The sequence below is a fragment of the Canis lupus genome, chromosome 32, assembly GCF_003254725.2.
Source record: "Canis lupus dingo isolate Sandy chromosome 32, ASM325472v2, whole genome shotgun sequence".
NCBI classification, from domain to species: Eukaryota; Metazoa; Chordata; class Mammalia; order Carnivora; family Canidae; genus Canis; species Canis lupus.
Window position 1 is genome coordinate 31,079,045 of NC_064274.1, and position 9,315 is coordinate 31,088,359.

Consider the following 9,315-nt stretch of genomic DNA (forward strand, 5'->3'; position numbering starts at 1 on the left):
GTAAAATGTGATCCTCTGTGTCTGGTGCAAATATAAAAGGAGTAGGGCATACATGCATTTTTTTCTTTGCTGCTATCCTCTTAGTAATGAATGCTTAGATATTAGAAGCGAAATGTAATTTATCCTTATCATTCTGTACATTTTACTTTATTTGCAATTAATTCTCTTGCTATATTACATCTATGTTAATATATGTTTTCTTAGAAATTCTAAGGAGAGTACTGCCTCTAATTTATTTCCCATCTTGCAGTTGATTTAAGCAGGGGTTTAATACCAGTGATCTCCTTTCTTAGTAACAAATATACACAGTGAGTGTTCTGAGATTTATGTAGGAACCTAGAGTTCAGGAATGGGTTTTTATTACTCCTTTTGATTTAAAATTAATTATCAATTATTAATTTAAAAATTCACATTGAGAATTAGAAGTCTCAGGTTGCTGTTTAGTTCATTCTGATTATTTTAAAACTTTACATTGCTATTGATATCAATATCAGTGTTCTGAGCAACCATTTCTAGTATAAAAAGGTGATATAATATTCATAGTTGGTCTGAAATCATCGTGTGCATATGTATGTGAAGAATTCTTTTCTTTCTTTCCTCATAATGGGAAATTCTATCAAGAATTTTATAAAGACAACTACAAAAATTTTTGCATTTTTAAAATGCAGTGGCTTTTAATTACAGCTTCAAAAATAAAAATTAGTTAAGATGAAAATCATGCAACGAAGTTGATAAGAATTGCCATTAGATGTTATTAAGAGCTTCATATTTCAAATGTCAATTTTGATTCATTGGAAAAAGATTATCTGTAAAACAAAGGTGTTGAGGAAACAAAAAGCTGTAACTTTTAAACCAATTCTAGCTCAAAAGAAATAAAAATCTATCATAATTATAAAATAGTTACAGGCCTGACAGGGAGAGAGAAGAGATAAAGAGAAGAGAGAATGTTTCAAACATCAGAAAATGTTTTATTTCAGTGTGTATACTCATGTGTCGAGCACTTATTTTGCAATGTAATTTAAAATAACGACTGTCGTGACAGTCTGTGGTGAAAGCTCCCTCACCATTGTAGATCTCAACAGACAACACAAGGCCTTTCCAAAGAGTTTCTATACAAGGTATGAAACTAGTTTTCCCAGAAAGAGTTGAGGTCTCCTTTTCAAATCCTCATCCAGGGATATTTTACTTGCCATGCAGTACAGTAGCAAATGGAATGTAAAAAATTCAAGAAGCCCTACATGTAAGAATGTGAATACTGACCCTTTTTCTGATTGACCTGGTTGATATACATTCCAGATATTCAGCTGTGAACCTTGAAAGGCCTTTAGTGATTGTTATTTGAATAACAAATTTAGAACCCAAAGAAATGTGTTTCTTCTTAACGTTGACACAGGTACAACGATGGGTACGCCCCTCCTGGCCCAGGGTCCTTCGTTAAATCATCAGTTTGTTAACTGCTGTTTGCAAGGTAAACCCTCCCCCTGGAATGAACTTCTTTAAGGCAAAATGAAATAAAATAAAGGTAAGTAAAAGTAAATAGATTTTCCTATTGAAAGTTATTACTTCAGGAATGAAGAAGATGGATATTGATCGGCACCATCCTTTGTCATTACTGTCAGGTCCACGTAGACGGCTAAGACACTTTATTCTAAGCAAACAGCCATTTTCTCTTCTGACATGGGATTCCAGTGAGAATTGAAAAAAGTAAAAGGTTTGTAAAAACATTTTTCTGTCCTTCTTACAGGGACAATTTATGTTGAAGTAACAGTTTCTGAGATACTTGCACCTGTTATTGATTTATTTCTTCTTTGTCATGAACAATCTCCTGTTTCATAATACAGTTTTCCTTGTATACTGCTCTTAGGCAGTAATTTAGAAACAATTTTCATTGCAACAATGGCCCAAGAAGCTGAAAATATAGAAAGCATATGAAAGAAAAACCTAAGTTGTGTGTACTTTTTAAACATGTTCTCTGGTTCATATTGTTAGTTGGGATATTTGTTCTTAGCATAGACGAAGGCAGGATATCATTATGAGCCATTGTCGTAACATTGCAAATGGAATTCTAAATCCACAAAGTCCCCATGGTTTCTGGTCAAATAACCCTTCCATTTGACCTTGTGAATCCACCGAGTGGAAAACAGAAAAAAGTGTGGATAGCGTAAACTTAATGCAATTGGGGTCTAATTTATTATAGCCAAAGATGGGTTAAATCTCTATTGATAGCAAATCTGAGTAAAAAAATCCAGTAAATCTTAAGACAAACTTTTGTTTAAATCACTGAGCTCCTTTGATATGCAACTATAAATTTGCACACCGGCACATGTATAAGCATCCACTTTATCTGTGTGTCCACTGATACAGTACACAATTGTTTCCTCCTAAAAAATCAATATGGCTGTGATTTCTCTATGGTTCATTCACTGTTTATGGGTAGGGATTAATGTTTGACCTTCCCTTGCCTTCTTGACTTGAACCAATTACTTTAGAATAATTTTTCTGGTTTAACTTTTTATCACATCTTCTGACATTTTAGTGAATAATATTTGACAGCTATGAACATCTGCAAAAGTTATTGTTATCATAACTTGAGCTCAATGGAACTACTGTCACTGATGCTCTGAAGATCATATTGCGCTGCAGAGTAGGAACACACTTACATTTAAAAAGAGATGTTTGATTTCTTAGTAGGAATCTTTGCTTAGTTCACTTTAACAAAAGCAGACTGTTTAAAAAAAAAATGACACCTGGAGATGGAAGGCTCATTTGCATTCTATACAGGGGAAGCCTCAAAGTATTTATTTTTCATTTTGGAATTTTATGCATTATTGTCATGCATAAAAGGGCTTTTAATCTTCTCTCTACATATATATTTTTCTCAAATGAATAAAACAAAAATCTTTGGAAACGTTAGCACTGCAAACCAGCTTTATGCATCAGAGGTTTGCAAATAATTTCTGATAAAACTATTTCATTTTAGTGTTCTGATTTCTTATTCAGTATGCACCCAGGGAAACTGGTATATTGCATTCTCCTTGAAGAAAGCAATAGAGAGAGAAAATGCAGTTAGTCATTTATGTGCATATAACAATATAAATCGCAAAGATTAAGGGGAATCATTTTGGGGAGCACCACAATTTTGCAACCAAAGGCACTTAAATAATTACCTTTTTAAGTAACTTTTATTGACTATGCAGAAGGATAAAAAGTAATCTTACTTGTTTTAAATGGCATAAAGCAACCAAATGCCATTAACAGAGTGTTACATTTCTTATTTCACTAAGATTGTTGAAGCTTACCAGAAAGAGATAAAAAATGTATAAATTCAGAAACACTGGCTAGTAATATCCCAAACCATTGTCAGTGGACTCCTACTTTCTCCTGCCAAAATATGTGGAAGCATGCATGGATTGTACTAGATTAGTAAGAGGGGCTCGTTTCCGTGGCATTAGCCAGGTATCTTAGCAACAAGACCATACCAGATTCTAGCAGTGCTCTGTGGTGGTGCATGTAATATCCTGGACATAATCTGTCTTTTAATTTTCTTTGGATTGTAGTGATATTACAGATACATGTGTTCAGTTATAGATCTTTATTTAATAAGAAGAATGCCTTAGCTGAAGATTTGTACTATGCCAGGAGTGGGCAACTCACAGTAATGTTGCTGGCGGTTTAGCCCAGGTACTGCCTTGTCTCACATTTCAGATTGACAGGAAAACTTACTCCCTTCATTAAGATGTGCCTCATAGTTCATATCTTTATGCTGCGGAGATGAGGATGCTGCTGGAATTCATAATACCGAGAACGTTATTTAATGTCAGATAGAATGCAAATTGCTCGTACAATTGAAATGTCACCTAAAACATGCCACCGTATGCAACACCACTTTATTATAAGTCACTGAGAGCAATATCTTAAATTTGGAATTGCGCTAATCCTTCATCTGCTTTGTTTACCTTTCATCTATAATAGAGATGTCGAATTTCCTCCAAACTGGATTTGCATGTTTTAACTGCTTGCTCACACAGCTCAAGATGTGTGGGAGAACTATATAGGGGTACTTCCTTTAATTTTTCTTGTCTTTTTGTTGTTTGTTTAATGCAAATTAACAGCAAAAGATAGCTTTCAAATACAAGACAAAATGCCATGTCGACCCTTCTGGGGAAATAAGCTAAAGCTTATGGAAGAACATTTGATTATTTAAAGGACGAATCATAATACAAATGTGCTGTCAGTTTATTGGTAATTGATTTTCTCAGTAATTTCATTTCATGCAGTATTTTCTTGTGTTTAATTGAGACGATGATAATTTTGTAGGATTCATTTTGTTCATAGTAAAATCACATATACACTATTTAAGACTTTTTATACTGCTTGCTTGGACAGGGTGTCCAGAGTAGCTACCTTGCAAAAGAAAGCTATCTTGACATTAAAATATATTGTTTGTACGTGAGAGTTCTTGAAATTGGCTCCTAAATATTCATCTAAGACTTATTGGCTTATCTTTTACAAATCAGTTACAAGTCAGTATCAAAAAAAAGGCCCAGGACGTCTCTTTCATTAGCACATTATAAGGTTTTCCAAAAAGAATTGTATTTTTACAGAGAAGAGAGAAAATGGGAAGAAAGAAGAGATTTCTTAAAACCACACTCCTTGTTTCTATCCCCTCCAACTCAACATCACTCCCCCTAGTCGCCCCCAGCAGCTTTTCTCAAAGAATTTTGACTCTGAAGTAGTGCTTAGTATCTTTTGATGGGCAGCACTGGAGATTGTTTTGTTTTGTTTGACATTTTACAGCATTTTTATTGTTCATAAAGTATTGTTTAGCATACACCAGTAGAACTTAGAAATTCTACTTCAAACTATTATTTCTTCATAAATATTATTGATAATAAAACCTATGTGAATACAAGGATTCTCCAAATTAAAATTCTTTGAGTTGGATACTTGTCTATTTATCGTTTGGTACAGAAATTTGTATAAGACTTTGACAACATTTATTTCTAGTTGTGAAGACATGCTTTGACTCCTTCTAAAGAATGGCCTAAAGGGGCCACTTTAATATAAATAATACCATGGTGTTATATCATTCACTCTATTTTTAAAAGATCTCAAGCCATTTAAAATGGCTTCTCAAAGGGTTGTCTGGAGATTTCGTGCCTTAGAATTAATTGGCATATTTATGGAAGATTCAGATTCCTGAGTTTTTGCCCAGATTCATTGTATAAAGCTTTTTAGAGATTCAGAAATGCCTTCTTTTTCCTGCAAATTGGAGTTTGAGAGCTATTGGTTTAAAATAATGAATGTCAAGAGAAAACTCAATTTTCATAATAAGAGTTAGTTTTGGCAAATTAAATCATGTTATGTGAGATATGTATCTCACATATATATTTATTTATATGTTTACATATTATGTATTAACATAAAAATAATGAGATTTTGCTAAAAATAATTTGAAACAAAGGGCTTTGAATTTTCTTTAAGCTTATTAGTTAAAATTATGTAATTTGTCATCACAATCACTTTCTTGGGTCTTTTAAGTGAGACTTTAAAGTTCCATGATATCCCTTAAAATCATGTGGGAAAAAGGATAATTTTTTTATTCATAGCTAGGAATTTTATTTGAAACGTTTTCTTAAAATATGAAAACTCAAAAATGTGCTTTTGTAAATACATAATATCAAAATATAATTTGTGTCTTTCCATGTATTCCTTAATGGTAAAAAGGAACATCAAATCAAAATTGAGAACAAATGCCTTTTAATTTTATGGAAGTTTTTTTTTTTTTTTTTTTTTTTTCATTTCCCTTCATTTTTCATTTCATTTGTCTTTGGTCTGGGTACTGGCTTTGAAGCTAAATTACATTTTTGTTCCTCCTTGCATAATTCTTGGTGACCAAAAATGATCCTACATTTCCAGCGTCTTGGGTTTAGAAGCATCCCTGATTTTTGTGTAAACTAAATACAGAAATCAGTTTATCTAGCTGTGAAGTATGGTCTTCTCTTGGATGTAAAATGGCATCTGGTTAATGGTGAACTTCATTATAAAGCAGTGCTAAAGAGAAAGGGGAACAGAAAGGCAAAGTAAGGAGCAATTCAGTGTCCGTTTGAACACAATGGACTTTTATGATATATGACTGATTTCTATCCAGACCATCAGCAAATGGTTTTATAATAAATGCACACAATTCCAGAGACTGATAAGTAGGGTGCTGGCCTCAGGTCTCGAAAGGTAGGAGTAATTGTTCTGTGATACTTCTTTGCACCTCATTGTACATGTGGTGTACTAAAATATAATTAAATAAATTGTTTCTAACACTCTAAATGATAAATGTTACTTAGAATGACATATATGTATCTAACATATAATTGGTACTTTACCATAAAAAGTCTTTATAGAATCAGAGCAATTACTGTTTCATGACTCCCAAATATTCCTTTATAACTATGACCTTTTTCTTACACAATAGTTGGTATCTATGGCTTCCTATTCTTAAATACTCTGCCATCATCTCAAAGTCAGCCTTTCTAAAACAAAAATTATTTTATTTTATTGTGTTCCTCTGAACACAAATATAGTCCTGATTTCTCAATTTCTGTTGGTGGCTCTAATATTTTTCTTATTACTTGTATTCAAAACCTCTCAATAATCTATAGTAGGTAAGTACATATGTTAATATATCTAGTCAGTTTTGTTATCACTGTGAAGTAGATTTATTTTGAAAATGATTCATAGGTTGAAAAATACTTTTAATTCAAGATGTGAAACTGGATTTAGCAATATCCAGTGAAATGATGCATCTTACTTCTAACCAAGTAAAGTGAGAAAATGTGAAACTTTAAGAACAATATTTGATCATATAAATAAAACTAGCAGAAAGGTAAGAAGCAAATAATATAATTTTTACCTGAAAAATTCAAAAACCATTTTTTAAAAAAAGAAAATAGAGTAGCTGATTTTATCCAAACCATTATTCATACACAATGGGAATATTTAATCTTTCAAATCTTAATGCATCAAGGTGAATTGAAGATCTGTTTAAAAATGTGCCTGGGTGGCACAGTGAGTTTTGTGTCTGACTCTTGGTTTGGGCTCGGGTCATGATCTCAGTGTTATGACATCAAGGCATGTGTTGGGCTCTGTGCTCAGAGAGGTGTCTGTTTTAGAGTCTCTCTCCCTCTTCTTCTGCCTCTCCTGCTCTTGCCCTCCCTCTATCTAAAATAAATAAATGAAATTAAAGAAAAATTATATGATGATTTTTTGCTTTTTTTTCTTCCCTTCTTTCTATCTGGTGTTTCTCCCAGGCACAGCCCACACCAAGAATAGAATAACAGAAGCAGATAACTGGTGATGCAACCTAAGTTCAAGACTCAAATAATGGCACACTAGACATAAATTAGGAGGCTGAGAAGAAGCTGATGAGATCCTGGGGTGAAGACCAAGGGGATGAGAGTGTCAGCTCCCTAATTTTAAACACCTTTGTCAGGTCAGCTGGATTTTGAGAACAGAAAGCATACTTGACCTACTCTTCTTGTCTCATTTCAGACTCTGAGCGGGTTGGAAGACATAATTAAATCCAAATAATATTGGCTGTTTTGTATATACACATGCATCTGGATAACTGGTCTAAAAATGAACTATATCACTTTTCTCTTCCACAACAAAGGATATGATACTGGAGATATGATGTTCTTCAGAATGGAGTCTTGGGGGATTGTTTCTCTATGGCAGTGCACATTTTACATTTTTCCCATTATAGAAATGATGACAAGAAATCTCAGGCAAGACACTTTTGAAACATATGAAGTGAGTTAGGAAAATCCAACCCTTGGAAGAACTGGTACTTAGTCTCAAGTGTCATCATGAATATGGATATTGGTGATTATACCTTCTTCCAACTATAATTATGAACATTGTATTTTTATAAGGTAGCAGGGCCACAGTGTTGGAGATTGGTGCAATAGGATGAAAATAGTCACATCCACCTTTTCAGAGACTGCCACAACTGGAGAGCCCCTTTTATACACATAGGTGAGAGGAGGGGGAGAGTTAGTGATAACTAGAAAATTAGTGAGCCAGAATTCATATGGTTCCTTCTTTTTTTTTTTTTTTTTAATTTGAGATAGAAAGAGAGAACAGTGGGGGCGGGGGGTGAGAGGAGCAGCAGAAGAGGGAGAGAATCTTAAGCAGCTTCCATGCTTAACACTGAGGGGGGCACTTGATAGGATGAGCACTGGGTGTTATTCTGTATGTTGGCAAATTGAACACCAATAAAAAATAAATTGATTATAAAAAAAAAAAAAGATTCCATGCCCACTGCAGAGCCCAACACAGGGCTCAGTCTCACGACTCTGAGATCATGACGTGAGCTAAAGTCCAGAGTCAGATGCTCAACTGATTGAGCCACCCAGGTGCCCCCATTATGGTCTCCTCTCCTAAAGAACTGAGAAATCCCCAAAATTAGCTTCTTAAAATTACCCATGAATCCCAAGCACCATGGATTTTGTCAGGCGTTTGACATGAGTGGCATCTTTCAATTCTTGTTACAACCCTATGAGATGAAGAATCTTATTATTTCATTTTTAGGATAAAAAATAGATTTGATAAGAATAGTTATATTTGATAAAAGTCAGTCAGCTATTAATAATTATGATGATAATAATATCTGTAATGATAGAGCAAATAGTTGCATAGCACTTATTATGAGCCTGTTACTGCTAGGTACTTAATGTATGACAAATTTAAAACCAAAACAACTCTATGAGGTAGGTACTTCTCATTTTTAGAGATAATGAAATGAAAGCCTAGAAAGATTCGGTCACTTTCCAAAGTTACACATCTGGTGGCAGAACCAGGCTTCAAGGCCAGGCATTCCTGACTCAGAATCTATGCTCTTGACTACTGAGCTATGCTGACATATTAATGGAACCACAATATAAATAACTGTCTCCAAAATTACATTCCATTGATAGGATAAATATAATTTCACCAGCAAAAGTTGTGATTAGGGGGGATGCCTGGGTGGCTCAGTGGTTGAGCATCTGCCTTCGGCTCAGGGTGTGATCCTGGGGTCCCCTGATCGAGTCCCATATTGGGCTCCCTGTATGGGGCCTGCTTTTCCCCCTGCCTATGTCTCTGCCTGTCTCTCTCTCTGTGTCTCTCATGAATAAATAAATAAAATCTTTTTAAAAAATTGTGATTAGGTGTTCCTGGAAAGCTCAGTTGTTTGAGCAGCAGACTCTTGGTTTCGGCTCAGGTCATGATCTCAAGGTCCTGGGATCAACCCCTGCTTCAGACTCCATGCTCAGGAGGGAG

The 9,315-nt window shown here is 34.4% G+C and overlaps 1 long non-coding RNA gene across 1 annotated transcript; it reads left to right on the forward strand.

The window, feature by feature from the left end:
• Positions 1 to 623: 623 nt before the first annotated feature.
• Positions 624 to 1,712, forward strand: LOC118353113 (uncharacterized). The gene is made up of 3 exons (XR_004811371.2): positions 624 to 1,118; positions 1,394 to 1,522; positions 1,620 to 1,712. It is a non-coding gene; the product is annotated as an uncharacterized LOC118353113 (long non-coding RNA).
• The last annotated feature ends 7,603 nt before the right edge of the window (positions 1,713 to 9,315 follow it).